Raw genomic sequence first — 24,783 nt, 5'->3', positions numbered from 1 at the left:
TTGTTGTTTTTATTCTAGATTTTTTTCTTCTCTCTCTCGGCCAGCATCATCCTTACCCTCCAACCAGCGGGCACCAGCTTCACATTCCCCCTCTGCCAGCTCCACGACACCAGGAGGTCCCAGAGGGGAGCTTTACATGTGTCTGCTGCCTGGGTTCTGCAGCTGCTGCCCAGGGGTTGGCCCTTGAACTCCTGGCTCTAGTGGCCATGGGGGCTTGCACTCCTGGGCCCCTCGGAACTGTAACAATCGGAGAGACAGTGCTTGGCTAGTCACTACCCCAGGGTTCAGCAGAGACAGCTGACTCAAACATATACTGCATCTTTCTGTGAAGAAAAGCCTTTCTGTTTGTTCTGGAGCCACAGCCTGGGGGGCAGGCTTCAGGTCTGGCACATGTACAGAGGCTACGGACATGCCCCAGGGAGTGTAGGCAGGGGGCTGCCATCTCTGCACTGTCCCTCTGCCCCACGACAGCTCACCCAGTATCTCTTAGACACTTAGGGCCTAGACACTTGTCTGGAGCCCTGATTTTTGCGACTGTCATCCAGGGAACACATCCAGATCATCAGATGTGGTGGCCAGTGGGGCTTACTCTTGCAATCCCACAGGACTGTATATATGTGCATACTTTAAAATCTGCTGCCTGGGGATCTGACTTCCAATCAGCCTGAATCTAGGTGCTAAGATCCCTCCCTCTGGGACACGGACAGGTCTTAGCATACCCTGGATTACTGGGAGCTGATAAAAATAAAAGAGGCTGGGCTTCCCTGGTGGCACAGTGGTTGACAGTCCGCCTGCTGATGCAGGGGACGCGGGTTCGTGCCCTGGTCCAGGAAGATCCCACATGCCATGGAGCGGCTGGGCCCGTGAGCCACGGCTGCTGAGCCTGCGCGTCTGGAGCCTGTGCTCCACAATGCGAGAGGCCGCAGCAGTGAGAGGCCCGCGTACTGCAAAAAAAAAAAAAAATTTTTTAATAAATAAATAAAAGAGGCCGCTAGGACAGTCACAAAGATGCAAGAGACAACAAAGAGCTACGACACGGCTGAGTGGTAAGTTTTAGCTCCTATATGAGGCGTCTCCTTCAAGACTGCAAGAAGTAGCTGTTTCATCTAATGCATAGACACTAACACAGAGAGTCAAACAAAATAAAAAAAACAGAGGACTATGTCGCAAAGGAAAGAACAAGATAAAACCTGAGGCAAAAAAAAAAAAAAAACTAATGAAAAAGACTAGTAACACCAAGTGTTGATGAAGATTCGACCAACAGCACTCTCTTGTGTGGCTCCAGGAGCATGAAATGGTACAGTCACTTTAGAAAACAGACTGTCACTGTCCACTCATACCCTCCTAGGTGATACCTTGGAGACATGCATGCCCAGATGCAACGAAATACACATTTAAGACTGTGCATAGCAGCATGCCTTGCTGGAAATGACTGGAAACAATCCATGTGTCCATTAACAGTGGAATGGATAAATGTTCATACAATGGAATATTCTACGCCAATGACATAAGCCACAACTACACACAAAGCATGGACAGAGTTCACAAACCTAATATCGAGAAGAAGAAAAAAAAAAGCCAACCACAAATGAACACATACAATATTAGCTCATTTATACAGAGTTCAAAAACAGGTAAAACATAGCCAGTGACTTACCAGAGAAGGTGGCCTTGTGGACACATTCATGGTGCAGAGAGGAGCTGTCACTGATATGGGTGTCCTGGGGGCTCTGAGTCTGGCTATTGGTTTCTTGCCCTGTAATTACACAGGGGTTTGCTTAATAACAATTTATTAAGCGGAATATTAATATGTGTGCACCTTTTGTGCTGGTAATAGTTCACAATTTTTCAAAAAGGATTTAAATTATTTGAGGCCTGCCATCTGTGAAATGAGATTTTTTTTTAATAAAAAAAGCATCTCTAGCAGGACTTTTTTCTTTTCAATGATACCACTGCCTCTTAATGGATATGTTGTCATCATCGTGACAAGAGTAATATTATGTGATTTCACTTTTTATGACTTTCACTAGCTCATAAAAGGTAGTGCAGTTCTGTCTGGTTCCCTTGACATGCTGGTTGTCAGGGCACTTCCTCTGAAAATGCAGTAAGCCACACGGAGATGACATCTGGATGTTCCCTGTCGAGAGCCCCAGCTGACCCCAGGCTGGGAGTTACCCCAGCCAGGCACCACACAGGTGAGTGAGGAAACCTCAGAAGATCCCCACCGCCAGCCAGTGGAGTCTTCCCAGCTGAGACCCAGACATCCTGGCTCAGAGATAAGCCACGTGCCATACTCCATCAAAGTCCCTGACCCCCAGAAACCATGGGCACAATGACACAGCTATTGATTGATGCCACTAAGTTTTCAGTGTCCGCCCAGTCAGAATGGCCATCATTAAAAAGTCTACAAATGACAAATGCTGGAGAGGGTGTGAAGAAAAGGGAACCCTCCTACATGGCTGGTGGGAATGTAAGCTGGTGCAACCACTATGAAAAACAGAATGGAGGTTCCTCAGTAAACTAAAAATAGAATTACCATATGATCCAGCAATCCCACTCCTGAGCATACACCCAGACAAAACTAATTCAAAAAGACACATGCACCCCTATGCTCACAGCAGCACTATTCACAATAGCCAAGACATGGAACCAACCTTAATGTCCATCAACAGATGCATGGATAAAGAAGACGTGATACATATATATAACGGAATACTACTCAGCCATAAAAAAGAATGAAATAATGCCATTAGCAGCAACATGGATGCAACTAGAGATGATCATACTAAGTGAAGTAAGTCAGACAGAGAAAGATAAATACCATACGATATCACTCATATGTGGAATCTAAAATATGACACAAATGAACCTATCTATGAAACAGAAACAGAATCATAGACATACAGAGCAGACTTGTGGTTGCCAAGGGGGAGGGGGTGGGGGAGGGGTGGGGGTGGAGGCTGGGGTAAGCGGATGTGAGCTTTTATATATGGAATGGATAAACACAAGGTCCTACTGTATAGCACAGAAAACTATATTCAATATTCTATGATAAACCATAATGGAAAAGAATATTTAAAAAACAATGTATATATATGTATAACTGAGTCACCTTGCTGTACAGAAGAAATTAAAACAACACTGTAAATCTTCAATAAAAAAAAAAATATTGGTTAGATTCTAGTAGGAGAAGAAAAAAAAGAAGTTTGTGGTGTCCGTGAGCTACTGGGATGACCACCTTACCACCATTATTTCTAATTTTTGTAAGATGAAAAGAGGTAGTTCATCAGCATTTTCCAGGGGGTGTGGGTAAGGCTTGGAGCAATAAGATGAGCCAACCAACCTTATATGGAGGGACCCCAACTGAAACCTGAATCTGTCCCCACAGTCTGGGCACCGTCCATACGCCATGCTGCCTTTCTTTCAGGGAGGGGTCAGTCACCACAACAAAATACCTCAGGAATGTTTGCAGCAGAGATAAGAGAGTTTCCTCCGTGTAACCTTTAATGCTGAGCCCAACCAACAGAATTTCCATGAGGAGAGGGAGAGGGGTTAACGTCCACCCAATAGCTCCAGAGCACAGGCAATTCACCCAGCCCACAGTTTCTCACCTGTGAACTATCACTCAAGATACTGGGACGTACCATCGGAGAATATCTGCTTGGGGCTACCTTTGGGGTTTTCTTTATGAAGGTAAAAATAAGGAAATAACAGAAATGTTAAGAAATAATGATGCCCTTGGACACATTGCTTCTTGGCCAACTGACTCGTCTTAAGAACGTGGAATTCTTACACATGTCTGCACAGCACTTGAAGTTTTCAAAGTGTTCCTAAAACATACCTTGGGTGAAAGTCCTTGGTAAATTGTAAGGCATGTTGAGGGACAGCACCATTATGACACACAGGGGACAATACAAGTTAAGGAGCATATATCTGCTGTGGCCATGGAAACAATGAAAGAAAAGAGGAAATGAAAGGAGGATGGGCACATGCCATGGGAATGTGATTTCCCTCTTCCGTATCCTCAGTATCAAGAACAGAGCCAGATACACATATGACGTCCAATTTCCAGAACGGTATCCGGATATTCCCTTCTACGCCAGCCACTGAAAGTTCCGCTGTCTCACAGGACAAATGTTCCTTCCCACTCTGCTCGCTCCATGGAGGAGCTCAGCAAAACTTCATCACAGCGATGAGGAGGAAAAGAGTGAAAGCCTGTCTGCGTATTAATGGTGGCCAAGGTGACTTTCCCCTTTATGAGCTAAAGGACACTAGTGTAAAAGACAGAGGTCTGTAGCCCTGTGAAGAATCCTATTCCCCATAAAAGGGTGTTAGAACTCCATCCGATGGTCTCCATTCAAGGACTTCCTGCTTTTCTAAACTACGAGAGTTTAAAAATGTGCTGGGTGACTCAGTCTGACCCTCTTTTTTATTTCCACTGCAGCGCATATAATGGAACAGAACATGAGGTCAAGGAAGAAGTAGAAGAGAAATTCACTTTCCATGTCAGAGAAGAAACGGAAAGAAGAAAGATCATGCTCCGAAGTGGTTTCCGCTGCTCTCCAAGGAGCAAAATACAATGAAAGATCCAAAAAGGAGGGTGAGAAGCCATTTCTTTGCACAGCTTTTGAACTGATGTATTTTACACTCGGAGGCTTTTGTTGTATCCTGCTCTTCAGGGGTGGAGAAAGTCACTTCAGAACTTGCTCGGCCATCTTCTGCTTTTTATGGAGTTTGTAATGGAGTTGGGGGTTGGTCTACCTTCGAAGGACAAAGGATTCTTTGTTGATTCTAAGTCTTTGTGGAATTCTTCCTATGTGTTCCTACCGTGGCAAGCTCTGGGTCTGACCTTGTGCCCCAAATACAGTTGGTGATCAAGAGGTGGTTGGTTTGTCATTCAACTATGGACTGCGCTAGGCCCTCAGCTCAAGTTGATGAAAGAGACCATCTCTGCCTTCATGGAGCTCCCAATATAATGAGTGGTGGTGGCACTCGGCTACTGAAGGCCACCTTACTAGAGGCAGAAGTGACTAGCTACCTGCCACAAGTTCATGCTCCCCTTCATAGAGGAGTCACTGGGAAGTAGTTGCCCACTGTGTTTCTAGGCCCTTTAGACAGGGTCATACAAGGTCATCATGTGCTAACCAAAGAAAGAAGTGATGTACACTACTTCCAGACTACAAAACCTTACTTCCTGCACAAGCCTCCAGGCTCTGTCTCTGCCCCCTTCTACTGGTTGGATGTCAATGCCTGTGGAACATCCAAGGTAGGACAACCTTTGTCAGCCTGGATCCCTGAATGACTCTGTGGAACAGAGATTCTGCCCTCACTCTCTGCACTGCCACGCCACCATCACTTATTGGACTTGACATTAGCAAAAACTCAATTTCTATTGTATTAAGCCACTGCGATTGAAAGTTTATCTATTACTAGTGCTAGTATTCTACTAACTACTCATACAGTACCTTCCAGTTCATTCATTCATTTTTTAATTTATGCAACATATCACTGAGAGCCTACTATTAGCCTGGCATAGTTCCAGATAATTGGGGCACCTTGGGTGGGGAGGGTCAGAAAATAAACAAAAAGATAAACACACAAGAGAACTGACCTTGTAATAATGCTACGAAAGTGTCTTAGTCCATTCAAGCTGCTATAACAAAATATCACAGACTGGGTAGCTTACAAACAACAGACATTCATTTTCTCATTTCCGGAGGCTAGACGTCCAAGATCAAGGTGCCAATACGGTAACACTCTGATACAGGCCTTCTTTCTGGTTCACAGCCAGAGTCTTCTCACTGTGTCCTCAAATGGTGGAAGGACAGGAGCTCTGTGGGATCTTTTAATAACGGCAGTAATCCCATTGATGAAGGCTCCACCCATACGACCTAATCACCTCCCAAAGGCCCCACTTACTAATACCATCACCTTTGGAGGTTAGGATTTCAACACATGAATTTGGGGGAACACAAACACTCAGACCATAGCAGAAGGAAAAACAAACATTACATGATAGACAATTGAGAAGCATCTCTGAGGAGATGACTATTTGACCTAAGACCTGAGGATATAAAGGAGCCAGCCATGCCCATATATACGAGAAGAACAAATGCAAGCTGAAGGAATAGCATATGCAAGGGCCTCGAGTTAGAATATCACTAGGCTTAGTCCAGGAATCAGAGATGTGTGGGCTATCCCAGCTAAAGCAGGATAGGAAGCATAAACCAAGACAGCTCCTAGTGAACCAGGAGGTAGAGACCACTACTCATGACCTTCTGACCTTTCCAATCACTGTGCCAAGGTCAATCACTACTGCCCTGTGGTCCCAAAGCTCTGCTGCCTTCCCAGTGCTCCATGCTCTGGCCGTGGCTATCACTGGTGAGCACTGCCTGACCCCAAAAGAAAGTTTTTTAGCAGCTGCAGCAGCAAGCATGATTTCAGAACACCACTTGGAGTCATCTCCTTCAATCAATGAAAAAATGTTAATTTCTAAATTTTTTTGTAAACTAGGAAAAGATCTATTGGTTTGAATGTCCCCAAGAATATCGGCCTGAGGGTTTCAAGAAAACAATACCACACAAAATGCTAAGTATTTCTTTATGAGATAAATTGATAAAAGGCAGGGCAATCACAATAACCTCACTATGGAATGTTTTTTTTTTGTAGTAGGGAAGAGGAAATTGTTATAGTTCCAATTCAACACATGGGACCACATTTGATATGAACTCTCCTGCATGAAATACTGAATTAATTTCTGTTATCAATTGGAATATGTTCCTGGCTTATTCACTGTGAATTACCCTGGCTGAAAATATTGGCTATTTTTCCTCCTTCAGATTAACCTGAGGGATAAACTGTCTGATTCAGATACAGAGAAAAATCACTGTTTTTATTTGATGCCTTTTTCTTCCCAAGGGGACAAGAAAAACATTCTTACCACTATCAACTTGTTTCTAAGAAAAGAAGGTGTCATTTCCCTAAAAATCTATCACACAGTCCAATAATGAGGTTGCTCTGAGCTAGGATGGGGAAGATTCCAGAAGATGATTTAAGTAGAAAGGAACAAATGAGGCTGGGGTGAAAGAGAAATACTGAGTAGTTCCAGATGTGGCCTCAACCCTGGGGGCAAAGGGAAGCAGAACCTCTGACATGCAATTGTCTGTACATGAAAAGAAGAGCTGGGAGAGAGAGAGGTAAATAGAATTAGGAAGCTGGATTCTGGTCCGGACTGTACTGGTCTCTCTTCCAATCCTAATGGTTCTACGGTTCTTCAACAATGTTCATTGAGCGCTGTAATGGATATTTTTATGTGTCAGCCTGGCGGGGCCATGGTACCCATATATTTGGTCAAACACTATTCTAGATGCTTCTGTGAAGGTATTTTTTGGATGGGGTTAATATTTAAATCAGTGAATTTAAGTTCCACTGCTCTAATGTGGATGGGCCTTATGCAGTCAGTTGAAGGCTTTGAGAAAAAGACTGACCTCCCCCAAGATAGGAAATTCTACCAACAAGTGGTCTTCGAGCTTCAACTGCAACTCTTCCCTGGGTTTCCAGCCTTCTGGTCTATCCCACAGATTTTGGATTTGCCAAGTCTCTCCAATCACATGAGCCAACTGCTTAACCTAAGTATTGGTTTTCCTGCTGGTTCTGTTTCTCTGGACAATCTCACTACAAGCATGTACCATGTACCTGGCATCGTCCTAAACACTTGGGGTTTATAGGGGTGGAAAAGAGGTAAAGTTCAGAGCCTTCTTGGAGCTTACGATCTTGGCCTGTGCAGTAAACTCAGAGAGCATGGGATCCTCAAACCCTGTGCAGTGCAAAGCAAGGACTGGCCCTTGACTGCTCCTGGGAGATAATCTCTAAGTGCTTGGAATATCCTGCCTAATAAGTATGTCTTTGTACCACTGGGGCCTTGGGCCATTCCTGATACTTTATGCTAACAATGAGATCTATGGTGAAGGCCTGCTTTTGCTGACCTGGGACCCTGGGCCACACTGCAGCAGTTTGACCTCTAAGGGGTCCTGGAGACTGAGTAGCTAAGGTCAGTCACGTGGGTGATCCACGCCTAGGTGAATGAGCCCTGATAAAAACCCTGGACACCAAAGCTTGGGCGAGCTTCCCTGGTTGGCAATACCTCATACATGTTGTCACATATTGTTGCTAAGAGAATTAAGCATTGTCCCTATGACCCCACTGGGAGAGGAAAGCTGATGCCCACTCTCTCCTGGACTCCACCTTATGTCACTTTTTCCTTTGCTTATTTGTATCCTTTCTCTGCAATAAACCACACCCTTGAGCATAACAACTTTTCTGACTTCTGTGGCTCCTTCCAGCGAATCAGCAAACCTGAGGGTGGTCTCAGAACCCTTGACACATTCAACAACATACACTGAGCATCTACTGTGTGCCTGCCACAACCCTCAACACTTGAGATTTACAAGGAAGCAAAAAAAAAGGCAACAACACCTGCCCTCTTGGAGCTTATGACCTTGGCTATGTCTTTGGGGACTCGAAGTGAGGTCATGGCTGTCATGTTCATTTCCTGGTCACAGTCCTCAGGAGTCAGCACTGACCAGGGGTAGAGTGAGAATCAGAGATGTGTTGAGGTGGTTAAAAATAAATAACTAAAAGAAAATAAAAGCCTAGTATGATCATGGGCTGCAAGGGAAGGAGATGTCTTATTTCATCCTGTTCCCCTCCTCTTATTTCATACCCGGAATACGCCCAAATGCGATCAGCTCTAAAGACCTTCCCACACCATTAGCAAACCACTGGCAAATGAGAATGAATGGAGGTGAGACCGTCCCCACTGGTAAAAGTGGCCCAAAGCTTCAAAGGCTCTAGAGGGAACAGTGGGAAAATGTGCGGATGTTTAAGTAGTGGTTGTCACCTGGAATGATTTTGCCCATCACAAGACATTTGCCAAGGTCTGGAGACATTTCTGGTGGTCACAACTGGGGGCATGCTACTGGCATGGAGTCCACAGAAGCCAGCCCACCATGCACAGGGTGCCCCCTCCCAATATGGAATGATCCAGACCCAAATGGCAAGAGTGCTGAGGCTGGGAAACCCTGAATCAGAGCCAAAGAAGACAGAGATCTACTTAACGAAATGAATCCTCTTCTTTGAAAACTATGCAAACATGGAAGCTGGCGATCTGTAAGAAATGCAGGACATTTCCAGAGAGAAACTATATAACCAGTCCTTGGGGATATTACAGAGGAGACCCAGATCCTGAACTACACGTGATTCTTGAACGTGGACAGGAAGCTATGTGGAGTGGCCCATGAGTCCCCATCCAGTTTAAGCATGAAGAAACATCAGAAGTCAAATGACTTAGATACAGTCTATGGTGCTCTGGGAGCAGAGTTAGAATTAAAACTCTAGCTGTGCAATCTAGCAAGGCAAAGGCCCCAAACCTCTCTCCTTTGGCAGGTACAATAACTTAACTGAATGGGAAATAAAAGTAATGTGATTGTTATCTAGAACGATTGCATCTACATTTTTGAGCACTTCCTACTAACCCCTCTGGATGTCTTATCTCCTTTAAACCTCTCACACAAGAGTGGAAAGCACCAACAAGGATGAAATGACAACCTCTCAGGCAGCTACTATTATTACACCCGTTTCTCATATAAGGCCACTGAGGCTTACCAAGATGAAGTAATTTGCTCAGCGCCATTCAGCCAGGACGCGGAAGAGCTGGGATGTAAGCACAGCCTGTCTGACAACCAAGTCTGTGCTGTATCCTGTGTGCGCCAGCTACACAAACAAAAAGAAGCATCTGGAATACCAAGCAAAGCATTAATGATCTTGCTTGAACAGTGGATCACAGTTAAATGCTAGAAATTACCTTTCTTGAAGAATCCCAGGTAATGCAATCTCACCACCTTTCATCCTCTATCAGTGCAACCAGAAGACTCAGTAGAGGTTAGACTCTGGGTCTCCCTGAGCCTAAACTTCCTGGCTTGTAACATGGGATGATGACCTGTCATCATTCACAATCTGTTGCAATTACTAATCAGATCATTCTTATCAGGCAGGGTCCCAACAGGAAACAGATGCAACACTCAAGAACAATCCAAGGAGGCCTTCTTTACCAAGGAATTCATTCCAAACCTCAAGGGACAGTGCAGGAACCTCCAACAAAGGTGGAGCCATCCAGATCCTAAGGGACCAAGGAACTAAGGGGCCAAGGAGTGAGTGGGTCCCAGAACATGGAAGGAAATGCAATGTAGAACACTCCACCTTGGGCACCCAAGAGACTGGATCTGTGTCACAGCTGACCATATAGAGAGGGAGGGAGTCGGGACAACAAACACCCTGACCTTGCTCTCCTCTCCCACCCATCCCGTCTCTTGCTGGGGCTCTGCACTGACCACTGGTCAAACCCAAGAGAAGAGACAGGGAGGGGGGCCCGTTGGTAAACTTTCCACAGGTCACCTCCCAGGGGTAGAGAGAAGAGAGAAGACTGGAGGGTGGACCAGGAGGCACAGAGAGACACAGTCAGGCATGGGACACCACAGAGCCATCGACATGGGAAAACTCTGCAACCACACTGGGATCAGAAGGAAAAATACAATTTTAAGTATTTTTCACATCAAATTTGGAAGAAGTATTTTTTAAGGTCGTATCAAGTGTAAATGTACATTTGATGGAACAGGCATACTTATTACAGCTGATCTGGGTCAAGATGTTCATTGTATCTGGAAGGCAGTTTGGAATAAGTAGCAAGGAGTGGTGAATATCCTTGCCCTTTGACTCAGTATTGCCACTGATATACCTACAGCTATTCTTCTACTAGAATATTCACTGTGGCATTATTTATTAAAGTGAAAAGTTGGGAAATTGAACGTCTAACAATATGGACTTGGTTGAATAAATTAGAGTATGTAAAACTCTACAACCATGGAAAATCATATTATTGAAGAACATGTATTGATATAATAAAATGTTCATAATATAATATTAATAGAAAAAATCAAGTTATAAAATATATACCGTGAAACCCAATTCTGTTAACATATTCTGCCTGAATACACCTGAATTCAATCAGGAAGGAAGGATCTCAAAATACTAGCTCTAACTACTTCTGGATCATGGGATTTGGGGTGATTCTTATCCCTTGTTAGCTGAGGAAACAGGAGAAAGAGAAAGGAAAACAAATGCCAGACATCAGTGTGCCTCCAATCAGCAGGAAAATGAAAGTTTCAAATTTCAGGTGAAATGCTGTGCCATCCCCAAATGCCCTCAAGTGACATCAGAGAACCCCAGACAGAGAAGGGAAAAAGGGGTGCTCCTAGAGTCCTCTTCCCTGGTTGGGAAAGACAAGAGTCTAAAATCAAATAAAAGTTCCAAGTCAAATATTTATTATTTCTTAACGTGGCGATTTAAAGTCAAGCTTTAGTTATTTTAAACAATAAGCCCTAAATTGAATGGTCCTATCAGAATCCACACTTCCCATTCTCATTAAGTGACACCATTTACTGTTTGCTGGTTCCCAAAGCTTCAGCAACTGTTTCTTAGAGACAAGGAAACCCAGTTTACCAAACTCTTTCCCATACATCACTTCCCATATATTATCCCATATTCATTTCCACATTTACATGTTAGGAGCTATGCAAAGGCCCTAGCACAACTGCAGGATGATAGCAGATGATTCCTGAGCTCAAGAACAATGGGGCGGGGGGAGCGATGCCATTGTTCTAACCTTGTACATGAGGAAAGTGAGACTCAGAGCAGTGAAGCTTCTTGCCTAAAGTTACACAGTAGGTGATGACTTGAGGCCAGGAATCCAGAGGCATTTCCCCTCTACCAGCTTCTCTCCAGATGGCTGAGTATTCTTGAGCCAAATGCAAGGCTAAGAAGCCCCCTAAGCATGGAGACCCTGATACACAGCTGCCCATAGGGCACTATGCATAAGACCCTTAAACGGGTTGTTCTCGATTCTGCATTTCATTTCTCAAAATTCACCCCAAAGGAATCCTCAAAGAGGCACATAACTTTTGATGCACAGAGATATTTCTGACTGTTATTTATAAGAGCAAAATGGCAGGAAACAACATAAATGTCCAGCAATAAGGCAATAGTTAACTAAGGATGCTATGTAATGGAATACCACGAAGCCATCTTAAATGCTTCCAAAGAATGTGCCCCAATAATATGAGAAAATGCTCACAATATGACAACCAGAAAAAAGAAAATAATCTGACACAGACAACAAACTGTAATCTAAAAGGAAAAGTATAAAATGATGATTTCAAAGAAAAATGACTGCTTCTCGCAGTCTCTAAGTAAATACTTCCTGGGAGGACCTCTTTGTTTTTCAAAACAAAACAGCTTGAACTCATGAAGAATCTTTTCTGCTGACCTCTATCCTCAAAGTAGTTCAACAAAACTACATTTCTTAATAGCTTTACTTCTAATCTCAACTCACACACACGAAGCAAAAAACTTGAGAAAACAGAAAAACAAAAAGAAAACAAAAGCACCAATAACTTTCACATTTACCCTACCCAACCTGTGCCCCCAAGATAGTCACCTAACAGTTTTGTCCAAAACTCTCCCATTTTGCTCCCAAGCTATGGTCGCTCTTAACGAAGTCTTTACATTCTGTAATTAATATGTGTACAATTGTGTTAACAAAAAGCAAAATATTCTTTAACTCTACAAGTACACTTTGTGTCTTCTTCTCTCTTTTGTTGTTCAAAAATGAACTAAATTAAAAAAAATAAAATAAACCCTACCAACTCACCAAAACCAGCCTTCCCTTCCCCAAGCATGGGAGGCAGGGGAATTCTTTACGACTAATGAACGAGTAAATGAATAAATAAACGAAACAAGTCTGAAATAATGAATGCACGCCGAGTCAATGTTTCCCAGCCTGGAAGAGAGCATACAAGACCACCTGCAAAGCTCTTTCCAGCCCACAAACAATTAATGGGACGAAAGGGGGAGGAACTTCCCTGGCGGTCCAGTGGTTAAGACACCTGAGCTTCCACTGCAGGGGGGTGCAAGCTTGATACCTGTTTGGGGAACTAAGATCCCACATGCCCATCCCTCTTGGCACGGACCAAAAAAAAGGGGGTGGGGGGAATGCCTAGCAGCTCATGACCACCTCCTCTGTGCTATAGCACCAAGAAGCCCTTCAGGGTGGGCGTAATTATCTTCATGTAGCAGAGAAAACAAGGGGGCAAAGAGAGAGCAAGAAAGTAGCCCAAATACACACAGATAGTTAAAGAAAGACCAGGGATGTGAATCCAGGTCTCCTGGCTCCACAGTGAATTACTTCCTCTAAGTATTATAAATTATGATATTATAACTATATCTTAAATATATTCTTACTCTATGTAATGATAGTATTGTATGAGTATCAGTATTATAAGACATTATATCGCTTATAAAGCCAATAAGCACAGGCATCTAAATGACCAATTGCTACCATTCTATACAATCCCTGACCCTATAGAACAGCTGAACTTGCCCACAAATCATCACTGATCTGAGAGGGAAAAGGTAGAGGCCAAGTGGTACCCAACTCTGCCTTGTGTCCTGAAGAATTCCTAGCAGCTCCGCTCTTGGTGTATTCCCCCCAAAAGAACATTTCATGAGAAGGGCTTCCCCTCCCCGCGCAAGTGATGACTGCTGGCGTGAATCCATGGTGGGTATCAATCCCATTACCAGCCAACTCTGACTTCCTGATGTAACCTGCAGTTCCACCCATTGTAATTTGGTGTAAGCGAGTGAACTTTCAAGAGTGTCTCCGTCTGCTTTCCCTTGATCGGGAACAAAACAGCAAAGTAAATGCCTGCCACTGAAAGGCATTTGTAGCGTGGTGATGTGAAGGTCAAGAGAAGGTCATTTACTGCCTTCTCCCCTCCTCCCAAGGTTGGCACAGTGAAGATTTCTAACACAAATAAAGTAAAAGGACCAAAGGCAAGACGAATGCTCCCTCTTCTCAAACGCTTCTGGGAAAAACCAAGGTCCTTGATGCGTTATATTACTTCAGGGAGAGAGACTCCTGTGATAACATGAACGTGCACAACAGGAGAATTCCAGCCCCACCTCGCTAACAAAGCAATCCAGCCAATGCATGCTCTTTTTTTTCCTAGACAGTATTATACCCTCCCCCTCTCACGCCACATTCGGCTTTTGCTGTCTTTTGGACCAAACTGCACCTAAAATCATGAGCAGGCCATGGAGACAGCAGAAGATCTTGTGGCCAACACAAAGTTTCAGAGAGTTTCAAACTCATCCGTAATTATGGGGAAAAAAAAAACAGAACCCTTGAGGCAGCTTACAGTAGAGTATACACAAAGAGGACAGATCCAAAAACTCCTTAGAAGAGTGAGCCTTGATGTTAGTGGCTGGATTCAGGAATGGGCCAGCGTGTGGGAGCGAACAAGTGCTTGAAGCCATAACATCGAGGGAGTTGTTGACGAGAAAATCCTAACATAAGTAAGTGATAGCATCGGGAAGCACAAACCCATTTGCTGTTAGTTCAGCCGCGCGGCTGACACGGTCTTGGTGCTCCGGCCGGGTGTCAGGCCTGAGCCTCTGAGGTGGGAGAGCTGAGCTCCGGACACTGGACCACCAGAGACCTCCCGGCCCCTGGTAATATCAATCAGAGAGAGCAAGTTCTATCAAACAATTAGAGAAGAGCTAACACCCATCCTTCTCAAACTTTTCCAAAATACACCAGAGGGAGGAACACTCCCAAACTCATTCTACAAGGCCACCATCACCCTGATACCAAAACCAGACAAAGATGTCACAAAAAAGGGAGACTACAGGCCGGTACCACTGATGAGCACACATGCAAGACTCCTCAACAAAATACCAGCAAACAGAATCCAACAGCACATGAAAAGCATCCTACACCATGATCGAGTGGGGATTATACCAGGAACACAAGGATGCTTCAATATACGCAAATCAATCCATGTGATACACCATATTAACAAATTGAAGGATAAAAACCATACGGTCCTCTCAATAGATGCAGAAAAGGCTTTCAACAAAATTCAACACCCATTTATGATAAAAAAAAAAACCCTCCAGAAAGTAGGCATAGAGGGAACTTAACATAATAAAGGCCATATATGACAAAACCACAGCCGACATCATTCTCAATGGTGAAAAACTGAAACCATTTCCTCTAAGATCAGGAACAAGACAAGGTTGCCCACTCTCACCACTAGTATTCAACATAGTTTTGGAAGTTTTAGCCACAGCAATCAGAGAAGAAAAAGAAATGAAAGGAATCCAAATCGGAAAAGAAGAAGTAAAGCTGTCACTGTTTGCAGATGACATGATACTATACATAGATAATCCTAAAGATGCTAGCAGAAAACTACTAGAGCTAATCAATGAATCTGGTAAAGTAGCGGGGTACAAAATTAATGCACAGACATCTCTTGCATTCCTATACACTAACGATGAAAAATCTGAATGTGAAATTAAGAAAACACTTCCATTTACCATTGCAACAAAAAGAATAAAATATCTAGGAATAAACCTACCTAAGGAGACAAAAGACCTGTGTGCAGAAAATTATAAGACACTGATGAAAGAAATTAAAGATGATACAAATAGATGGAGAGATATACTACATTCTTGGATTAGAAGAATCAACATTGTGAAAACGACTCTACTACCCAAAGCAATCTACAGATCCAATGCAATCCCTATCAAACTACCAATGGCATTTTTCACAGAACTAGAACAAAAAATTTCACAATTTGTATGAGAACACAAAAGACCCTGAATAACCAAAGCAATTTTGAGAAAGAAAAATGGAGCTGGAGGAATCAGGCTCCCTGACTTCAGACAATACTACAAAGCTACAGTAATCAAGACAGTATGGTACTGGCACAAAAACAGAAATGTAGACCAGTGGAACAGGATAGAAAGCCCAGAGAGAAACCCACGAACATATGGTCACCTTATGTTTGATAAAGGAGGCAAGAGAATACAATGGAGAAAAGACAGCCTCTTCAATAAGTGGTACTGGGAAAAATGGACAGCCACATGTAAAAGAATGAAAATAGAACCCTCCCTAACACCATACACAAAAATAAACTCCAAATGGATTAAAGACCTAAATGTAAGGCCAGACACTGTAAAACTCTTAGAGGAAAACATAGGCAGAACACTCTATGACATAAATCACAGCAAGATCCTTTTTGACCCACCTCCAGGAGAAATGGAAATAAAAACAACAATAAACAAATGGGACCTAATGAAACTTAAAAGCTTTCACACAGCAAAGGAAACCATAAAGAAGACGAAAAGACAGCCCTCAGCAGGGGAGAAAATATTTGCAAATGAAGCAACTGCCAAAGGATTAATCTCCAAAATATACAAGCAGCTCAATATCAAAAAAACAAACAACCCAATCCAAAAATGGGCAGAAGACCTAAATAGACATTTCTCCAAAGAAGATATACAGATTGCCAACAAACACACGAAAGGATGCTCAACATCACTAATCATTAGAGAAATGCAAATCAAAACTACAATGAGGTATCACTTCACACCGGTAAGAATGGCCATCATCAGAAAATCTACAAGCAACAAATGCTGGAGAGGGTGTGGAGAAAGGGTAACCTCCTGCACTGTTGGTGGGAATGTAAATTGATACAGCCACTATGGAGAACAGTATGGAGGTTACTCAAAAAACTAAAAATAGAACTAACATACGACCCAGCAATCCCACTACTGGGCATATACCCTGAGAAAACCATAATTCAAAGAGCCACGTACCGGGCTTCCCTGGTGGCGCAGTGGTTGAGAGTCCGCCTGCCAATGCAGGGGACACAGGTTCGTGCCCTGCAGGGTCTGGGAGGATCCCACATGCCGCGGAGCGGCTGGGCCCGTGGGCCATGGCGCTGAGCCTGCGCGTCCGGAGCCTGTGCTCCGCAACGGGAGAGGCCACAGCGGTGAGAGGCCCGCGTACCGCCAAAAAAAAAGAGCCATGTACCACAATGTTCCCTGCGGCACTACTTACAATAGCCAGGACATGGAAGCAACCTAAGTGTCCACTGACAGACGAATGGATAAAGAAGATGTGGCACATATATACAAGGGAACATTACTCAGCCATAAGAAGAGACGAAATTGAGTTATTTGTAGTGAGGTGGATGGACCTAGAGTCTGTCATACAGAGAAGTGAGTCAGAAAGAGAAAAACAAGTACATATGTTAACACATATATATGGAATCTTAAAAAAAAAAAAAAGTTCTGAAGAACCTAAGGGCAAGACAGGACTAAAGATGCAGACATAGAGAATGGACTGGAGGACACAGGGAGGGGGAAGGGTAAGCCGGGACGAAGTGAGAGAATGGCATGGACATATATACACTACCAAATGTAAAACTGATAGCTACTGGGAAGCAGCCGCAGAGCACAGGGAGAGCAGGTCGGTGCTTTGTGACCACCTAGAGGGGTGGGATAGGGAGGGTTGGAGGGAGACACAAGAGGGAGGGGATATGGGAATATATGTATATGTCTAGCTGATTAACTTTGTTACACAGCAGCAACTAACACAAAATTGTAAAGCAATTATACTCCAATAAAGATGTTAAAAAAAATCCTTAAATCCAAATAAAAAGGCAAGAAGCAAGAAATAACCATATTCAATTTGCTGAGACTTTCTGAATATATTTTCACATGTTAGTTGATAATTTCCTAATTTTCCAGAAACAGCAGATTCTTTTGTCCAGATGGGCATTTTTTCCTGGGCTGAGCAGCTCTTGGAGAAGTATGTGTATTTTATTTAATAAACGTTCTTAAAGGTTATTCACCCAACTTCAATATATTTGCAGAAGAGTCTACTCAGCAGGGTCTATCAGCTTCACAAAATGAACATTCTTGTGTTACCAGCAACCAGATCTAGAACGTAATGAACTGCCCCACCCCCAGTCTCTACCCTCTCCCACCTCTTCCCAAAAGGCAATCAATACCCTAACTCCTATCACCAGAGGTTAGTTTTCCCTGGGACGTTATATAAATGGGATCACGGTTCTTGCGCTCAACACAATGTCTGTGAGGTTCAGCCATGTTGTTGCACGTAACAGTAGTCTACTTGCATTATTACAGCACACTCCCTTGTATGACCATACAATATGTGCTATACGGTGGGTGCACACTTTGTTCATTCCTGTCCCCAGCTATCATGAATAGTGCTGCTAGGGACACACTTGTACATGTTTTGGAGTACAACTGCACACATATCTGTTGGAACTGAATTGCTAGATCATATGGTCTGTATATAGTCAGCTTCAATAGATATCGTCAGTTTTCCAAAGTGATTGCACTGATTTGCATGCCCAGTGACAGCCTTCCTATTGACCTAAAACGTTTTTCCAAGGTTTAACTGGTTTTGAATTTTTATCAAGTGATGCACATTCACAGTTTTAAGAAGCAAATAATCCCATAAGGGTTATAATGCAAAAGATCAGTGTCGTGCCCCACCCTGAAGTCCTATTCCCGAGAGCTAAGCATTTTCAATCCCTTTAGTGCCTTTTCCCAGCACTTGTCTTTATTTTCCCACACATTCATATTTTCATTCCTTAATTGATTGTTTTAAGGATTATCTATTGATTTCCTCCTATAGAAAAAAAAGTTTTAGCACTCTTCATCCTGTGCCTCCACCATCCCCACACACATTTCACATCTACCTTCCTCATAATACAACTTTATCAAGATGTTCGTTATATCAACAGAACAAGATGTTATTGTTTAAATTATTGCTATGCAACTATTATTCACAAATGAAACCAATATAACTGCACTACCTTTCTTATGCAAAATTTTGTTTTCCCTGAAGTTAGTGATTGCCTTTATTTTTCACCTACTCAATTTTCTAATTATCAGTTTTTCTCAGACTCTTTGGCTGAAATAGAAAATCCCTTACAAAAGGGTCCCACTCCTTGGGAATCCATCCGTACTGCATTTTCCCTCTGAAGTTTTGTGGGGTTTGGGGGTTTGGGGTTTACTGGGAAAAGATCTCTGTCTTCCTGCTGAGAGTCCTGGACAGCTGTCATACTAGGAAATTCCTTTATCATTATCCTAAGAATTCCTTTACTGCTTCTGAGATGGATCCCCTGTCTCCGAAATCTTACATTTTCTTTCTTGATATTTTCTCTTGCTTACTGGAGCAAATCATCCAGTAGCTCCCTGAATGTACATGTTCTGAGACCTCCCATCCATGTCTGCCTTCTTCCTGCACATTTGATTGACAGTTTGGAGGCATCTGAATGTCTGTCTAGGTTAGAAGCCAGTGCTCAGCTTTGAAGACACTGCTCCCTTGACTTGCTTCATGTTTGCCGCTGAGAAGTGGGATCTCACTGCGATTCCTGATCCTCTGATGTGTGACCCATGTGCTCTTCTCTGGAAACTTTTAGCCCCTTCTCTTTTTATCCTGGTGCTCTGAAATCCCATGGTAATGTGCCTTGGTGCAGACGCATGGGCTGACTACAGTGAGTCTTTTCCACGTGGAGATTCAAGTTCTTTGGTTCTCAATACATATAGGATTTTTTTTTTAATTCTTCCCTTTTTGTGTCTCTCTTGGTTGGTTATTGGACCAACTGTATTGATTCTCTGATTTTCTCATAATTATTCTTCTGCTACCCATTCCTTTGTTCTTTTGTATTACTTTCTAGGAGATTCCTTCAACATTAACTTCCAACCTTCTAATGATTTTTTTCATTTCTGCTATAATATTTTTAATTTCTAAGAGCTCTTTTTTCTTCAGTCGTTTTAAAAAAAAAGCATTGTATTTTGTTTCATCAATGAAATATCTTCTCTTTTCTTTGTGAGAATACTAATTAGAGTGTTTTTAATTAAGTTGCCTTCTGGTCCTTTCACTAACACTGTGTTCATCAAGTACATTTTCTCAGAGGATTTGCTTTGGTTTTTCTCATTTGAGAACAGAAGCTTTCCTCAACAGTCTGGGGACTCCTTTCTATATATCCATTGATACTTAAGAGAGAAGCAGTAAAGAGCTGATTGGCAGCTCTCTGTGAGTAGGCAGGGCTTTACTGGAAAGTGAGTGGGTAGAAATTTATCTAATTCATCAGAGATCTTTCTCTTGGAATGGTCAATTGCTACCAAGAAAAGTCCTCCCTTCTCTGCCTGAAGAGTATGTACCAGGCTGCCTATATTCTGGGAATTGAGGACAGGAAAAGGACTGGAATGAAAACTCTCTTCCTTTATTTCATTTTAATGTCTGAAGCCAGACATTGCTCCTGATGTCCTCAAAGTGGGTCCCTTCTGATGGAGTTTCTCGAGAGACAAACTTCCTTTCTCCAGATGCTGTGGGGAAGGAGCCATTATCTGGCTCTTTGGAGTAAGAAGGGGCATCTGGGAATAAAACGATTACATATGCAGTATGAATAGGGCTGTGTTTTGTTTTGTTTTGTTTTGTTTGAATTGCAATCAACAGAAATAGACTCTGGCAATTTAAATGGGAAAGGAGTTTGTTACCTGGTGGGTGGTTCACTCAATTCTTGGGAGGGCTGGAGAACCAGGCTCCAGGCTCATCTTGTAGAACTAGGCCCAAAACCACCCCCACAGAACAGGCCTGATGAGGACATCTTCACAGACTCTGCTACCCTACTGAGCACCCAAGTCAATCATCACTGCTTCTATCCCCACTGACGCCAGAGCTATTGAGTTGGCCAAAAAGTTCGTTCCAGTTTTCCACAGCATCTTATGGAAAATATATAAGAAACTTGAACTTACAAGCACTGATTACCGCTTCCACTAAAAGCCTGAGTCTCCTGCTTCAAAAATGAAAATGCACAGAGATCCTCTCCCTTCAGTACTCTTCTGGATTAAAATTTTATGTGTATCTGATTGGCACAGTCAGGTCACATGACTATGGACTAGCTGTAGGAGAAGCTGGGATTTAGAGTTCAGATTGAGGAAGCAAGACTCATAACTTTAGATTTCCCTAAATATGAAAAAGTTACTCAAAAGATGATGGACAGCCAAAAATATGAAGGCTATCCTCTACTGAACTGAATCCTTCACGTCTGTCTTTACAGATATCTGTGGGCTCCAATTTTCAAGTCTCTAGGATTCTGTGGGGGAAGTTGGCTTGCTTCTTGTTGGAATTTCACCCTCCAGGCCCTTAGTTCCAGCTTTCTTGCTCTGCTAATCTAGTTGCCATTTGTCCATTTGCCTTCCGTCTTCTCAACACTCACTGAAATCCTTGATTTGCTATTGTTTCTTCTCCTATGCTCTTTGTCACTGTAGGTTTCTGACTTTTTAATTCCTTTTCCGTCATTTTAGTGGGGTTCAGGAGGGAGCAGAAATCAATGTGTGCTATGTTTAATCAGAATTTAAGCTAGCTTTTGTGCAGCTATGAAGAAGAATGTATGTCCCAAGGTGACTTATTGATTATTCAATGGACTAGAATAAACTCTTGAAAAAGTTAAAATTTCTCCATGGGCTCAGACACATCAAGACTGCCACCCTCACCTGCTGACATTCTTCTACCCAGGCAAGAAGCCAGGCCTGTGTGTATTTGAATAATGAACTCTTCTTGCTGGGAATTTTATGTATTTCAGGAATGAAAAAAAAAATTAGCAAGATGAGTCCCTCTTTGTTTTCACCACATGATGGAGAAAGGCAGCTCCAGTCTCCTAAAACTATGGCATTTCTCTGCCTCTCTCTCTCTGTCTCGATTCAATTTGAAAATCTCAGGGAAGGATTCTTATTGGCTGGCTTGGATCATGCACCCACCACAGTGAGGGAGCATGAGGATCTGGGACTGATCCAGCCTGCCTTAGTCTGTGACTGGAGCGTGGGTCTGTCACCACAAGAGGTTAGGGGAGTGATGCAAGACAGTCGTAGGCAAGGGCAACCTAATATGTGTAAATGGCACTGCTGTACAGTGGATCTTCTCGAATATCACGTCACCACTGCAAGATGCAGATGGGGAAAATAAACTTGCAATGAGCTGAATAATGCCCACAAGACAGATCCACACCTGCATCCCTGGAATCTATGAATGTTACCTTATATAGCAAAAAAGGAATGTGCAGATGTGATTAAGGATCCTGAGATGGAAGATTATCCTAGATCATCTGGCTGGGCCATTTAGGCTGGGTGTAGTCCTGCTGACACCTTGATTTAGCACCATTAAAGTTAGTTTGAATTTCTGGCCTCCAGAAAGAATGAACTTTTGTTGCTTTAAGCCACCAGGTTGTATTTTGTTACAGCAGCCATAGGAGACTAATACAGACTTAATATAGACTCAATAATCTCTGAGAACAGAGCAATCAAGACGAAGGGAGTATACTCAGTAGAATGGGAACTAACCAGGAACTACATGCCCTGGGAATCCTCAAGTCCAAACACTGCCACTGATACTTCTGTCACCATAGACGAGACACAATCTCAGAGCCTCCCCTTCCTTACTGATAATGTGGGGTAATAATACCTGATTCACAGTATTCCGCTGAATAATGAAAGAAATAAGAAAATAAAATAGGAAAAAAATAGAACTGACATTGCTTTGTAAATTTAAAAGTACAATTTAAAATGTATAATGATTACATTTAATAGACAAATTCATCCAAACCATTCCCGTAAGTTGAAAGACAAGTACTACTGGGACCTTTAACTTTTAAAATGTAGGACGTGGGGGATCTCCCTGGTGGTACAGTGGTTAAGAATCCACCTGCCAATGCAGGGGACACGGGTTCGAGCCCTGGTCCAGGAAGATCCCACATGCCATGGAGCAACTAAGCCCATGTGCCACAACTACTGAGTCTGCGCTCTAGAGCCCACGAACCACAACTACTGAGCCCACATGCCACAACTACTGAAGCCTGCGCACCTAGAGCCTGTCCTCCACAACAAAAGAAACCACCACAATGAGAAGCCTGCGCACTGCAACGAAGAGTAGCCCCTGCTCGCCGCAACTAGAGAAAGCCCACGCGCACCAACAAAGACCCAATGCAGCCAAAAATAAATAAATAAACAAATTTTAATTAATTAATTAATTAAATGTAGGACAATGACTTGCACTGGAATTCACTGGATGGAACAGGAAGGCTTGGGGATTTGGCTAACAGAAACCTGAGTTCTGGGGAAAGAATTGATTTACTTTCTTCATCTAAGGTCAGCAATTTCAACCACGCAGGCAAGCTACCCACCCGTTCCAAGCTAAATGTACTTTGCCAGAAAGACTAGACACAATATATCACATCTACGAGGCATGATAAAATGCAACTTTGACAGAAATTCAGCCCATTCAAATGGCACTGTTGCTGTTCCAAACATCTGCATAATGACTCTTCGAGAATTTTTCCAAAGCCAATTTTACCAGCGAAACAAGCAAACAAATAAACAATTCACTAATTCAAGCTAAGCCTTTGACTTGACTCCAAAATGGTGCTCCCCTGCATAACTTCCCACCTTATCCACAAGACTTGGCTGTGAAAGTGTTGAAGAAAGTTCCAAAAATGAACACTATCCTCAAAGGACCAAGATTTGCTAACATCAAAGATGTTCTGAAAAGAAAAAAATTACTCCAGAAGGTCATTCCAAAAAAGGAGATCCAAGATTGTTTCAAACAATGGTAAATCACTCCAGTGAGTTTCTAGTTCCCCTAGAGGGACTAATTGTGAGGCAGATGTGCTCATTTCTCTGTACTGAGACGCAGAAGACTCTGGCAGGAAAAGACTTGGGTATTGGAGACAGACTGATCTGAGTTAGAATCCAGCTCCGTCGCCCACCTGCTGGGGGGAGCTCGAGTGAGTCACCTATCTTCTCTGTTTCCTCTTCCATAAAATAAAGATAATATCTTGGGTGACCATTTAATTTATTGTCCATCCAGGGCACTTTGGAAAGTGAAAAAGGGCTCTTTTAATATTTGCATCAGGACAACAGGCAAAACCAGGATGCCTAGTCATCCTAATAGCCAACTCCTTTCAGGGTTTTTGTGAGAATGAAGTAATATAAGAGATGCATAGAGTGTGCTTAAGTGAAAGCCCAATAAACGTTATACCGAGTTTTAAAAAAAAATCCATTGACTTGCTGGTGAGGCCTGTTTGCTCCAACAGGTCTTGGTTTCAAATGCCTTGTATTTACAACTCTGTGCAGGTCTGGCCCCTTGCCAGGTCCACTATGATAAATGGCTGTGTGTTTTCCACTGACTGCTTGGCGGGGCTGCCGACACGGCCTTTCTGCCCTCCATCTGTAGGGTATCACCAGCGAGTGGCAGGCTTCCCTGTGAGCCCAGCCAGGCAGGTGACAGCGCAAGGCCCATTATTCATTTGCTCTGCACGCACAGAGCCGACCGGACAGTGCAGTTTCCAGGCTTGTGACAGGCTCAACGTGGACACTTGCGCTTGAACGGCTGAGCTTTCTCAAGAAAAGTCAATTAAGTCCAAGTGCATCTGCACATCCAACAGTATACAGTAGGCACGCACACTTTTCCATTTCACCCTGGGATGACAGAAATTTCTTTGGAGAAAAAGGTTGTTAATAATCCAAGTCCTGTATAAGCTGTTATACTCTTTAAGGTTAGTACCTACTTCGGGAACAAATATATCTGATTATCTTAACAGGAAGTCAGGGTTCTCTGAAGAGCTCCAGCCATGTTTAGTCTTCTTCCGGCTCCTTAGACCTCCCTGAACAAACTGCAGTCAATAAAAAAATAATAACACCAATGACAACAGCATCCTGTAAAGATGAGGGGCACAGACTCAGGTCACGGTCTGCCTGGATTTGTACCCTGCCACTTATTAGCTATGTGAG

The 24,783-nt window shown here is 43.0% G+C and overlaps 1 long non-coding RNA gene across 1 annotated transcript in view; it reads right to left on the bottom strand.

Moving 5' to 3' along the window:
• Positions 1–1,685: 1,685 nt before the first annotated feature.
• The window catches only part of LOC308623786, a 99,098-nt gene continuing 76,000 nt past the window's right edge, over positions 1,686–24,783 (bottom strand). Inside the window, exon 3 of the long non-coding RNA XR_014016884.1 lies at positions 1,686–1,756. This is a non-coding gene — a long non-coding RNA (uncharacterized lncRNA). The remainder of the gene's footprint in view (positions 1,757–24,783) is intronic.

This window comes from Mesoplodon bidens, assembly GCF_964165515.1.
Source record: "Mesoplodon bidens genome assembly, chromosome: 10".
Taxonomy (NCBI): domain Eukaryota; kingdom Metazoa; phylum Chordata; class Mammalia; order Artiodactyla; family Ziphiidae; genus Mesoplodon; species Mesoplodon bidens.
This window is presented reverse-complemented; position numbering and strand designations above follow the sequence as displayed.